General features: G+C 48.3%; 1 protein-coding gene across 1 annotated transcript in view; it reads right to left on the reverse strand.

The window, feature by feature from the left end:
- PPAPDC1B (phosphatidic acid phosphatase type 2 domain containing 1B) overlaps positions 1-1,450 on the reverse strand; it is a 4,927-nt gene extending 3,477 nt beyond the window's left edge. Inside the window, exon 1 of the mRNA XM_009073684.1 lies at positions 1,419-1,450. The gene's annotated coding sequence lies outside the window, so the exon portion shown is untranslated. The remainder of the gene's footprint in view (positions 1-1,418) is intronic.
- Between the last annotated feature and the right edge of the window lie 551 nt (positions 1,451-2,001).

Below are 2,001 nucleotides of genomic sequence, written 5' to 3' on the forward strand. Positions count from 1 at the left end.
AAAAAAAAATAACCCAACAAAAAACCCCCCCACATCTGAATTCCAGAGTATTTGTAAAATAAAATAATAAAAAAAAAAGGCAACATCTCAGTAAATAGAATGTACAAAAATTATATGTTCTACCATCACACAGTCAGTAAGAAGCTAAAATATTACAGGCAAGTCTAGATACGCTCTAGCTAGGACAGGAGCTATCTATGTACAGGTACCAGCTTTACAGGCTTCACACTATGCAAGAGGACAGAGGCCGAACACAAACCCCCCAACAGATCGGATATCTCAAAGTCTATGCGGCAACATCAAGTCATGGTACAGTAATGCCCCGTGGAATCGAACACTCCTCCTCAGTGTCAGGGCTGCGTCAGCGTCCAGAACTCCTCGATACCGACTCAGTGAATATCGATGCTTTGCTATTAAAGACTCGAGTGATTTCATTAAAATAACATCTCACAGAATCTACAAAGTTTGTTACAGATAAACAAAGTCTACAGAAATAACGACTCTACAAAGGTCCATCGTACAGAGCACGTGGGGATGGAGACGGATCCGCGGGGATCTGTGTTGTGCAACATCACTCGCGTGGAGACCAACGGGTCGGGGCCCTGGGAGCTCCCCAAATGCAAACAGCCCCCAACCCCCCTGACCTCCTGGCTCAAATGGGATGTGATCACCCCTGGGCTGTGGCAACGCCATCAGCTCGTCGGAAAAGTGACACCGGAGATGAGATACAGCTTCACCTGGGAATAGGGAACGTGGGGGGTCATCCAGTCTGGTTAGGACCCGAAAGAGAGTGGGAACTGCTTGGAGGAGCTCCGAGGGACCCCCAGGGGGGATCCCACACAGTTGGGCTCTCCAGAAGGGACCCCAGGCAGCCACCTGCCCTGGAGCTGGCAGCGGCACAGGCAGGGCACAGCCCTGGGATCAGGGAGTGGTGAATGGCTTTGGCAAATTAATACACTTTTCCCTTTTTGATTCACATTAACCACAGACATCTCCTATGCAAAGCACAGTCTCAGCTCCTCACCTCCCTCCCAGGGAACATGGACCTGAGCTGCTCACTCAGGAATACAGTGTCACAGGGAACAGCTTTGCTTTGCTTTTCTTCTTTCTTTCTTTTTTTTTTTTTTGCTTTTTTGTTTCCTTTTTCCCTCAGAACAACACTGGGAATACATCCAAAGTGTAGGAGTGTATCGTTAAGTGCAAATGTTTTTGCTACACAAAGAGAAACGCTGGGGAAAGCTGATGGGAATGGGAAGCAAAGGAACAGCATCGCTCCAAGGTCGCCGTCTCCCACGCAACCCCTGGTGACACAGCTCCGAGACAGCCGCTGCCGAAACCCCCGTGTGCCAGGGACCCACGGCACAGCAGGAGCAGGGAGGAACTCGGGGGAAGTCAAGGACATTTTCAATGCAGTATACAAAAAAATTATGTATAAATAAAAAAGCTGTATAAGGAACCGCAGAGCTTCAAGTACATTAAACCCTGAATTCGATGAGGCAGAGGTTTCCATGTTAAAGTGACTTCTCCGTACCAGCGTCGGACACCCTCATCCCCCCTCCCCCCTCCCCGCCCACATAATTCTGTAAAGGTTCAATATATACAGATTTTATGCTCACTGATAATTACGTCTAGTAATTGTGTCCTTCCCATTCTATCCTGAAATTAAGATACAAGGAGGTTGGGGCGTTTTCTAGAAGGAAAGGCCAAAATTCCACATTCCAGCCCTATTACTCCGTTTGAACAGATTCTCCAAGACCATGTGGTGACCAGAGGAGGTGATCTGCCCACAGGACTGCCTTCCTGAGCTCCACATGCCTTCGGCAGCCTATGGACAGGACAAGTCTACACAATAATCTGACAGCTACAACAGTTAATGCTTGCACGGTGTGTTCAGGAATGGTGGAACCAGCCTCTGCACTACTGGAATCACAGAATTCGAGCTGCTGACCCACAGAATCATGGAATTCTAGTTTCTAGGTCCTGCATCTGGGCCATGGCAAT

This window comes from Acanthisitta chloris, unplaced genomic scaffold (genome assembly GCF_000695815.1).
Source record: "Acanthisitta chloris isolate BGI_N310 unplaced genomic scaffold, ASM69581v1 scaffold37194, whole genome shotgun sequence".
Classification (NCBI taxonomy): Eukaryota; Metazoa; Chordata; class Aves; order Passeriformes; family Acanthisittidae; genus Acanthisitta; species Acanthisitta chloris.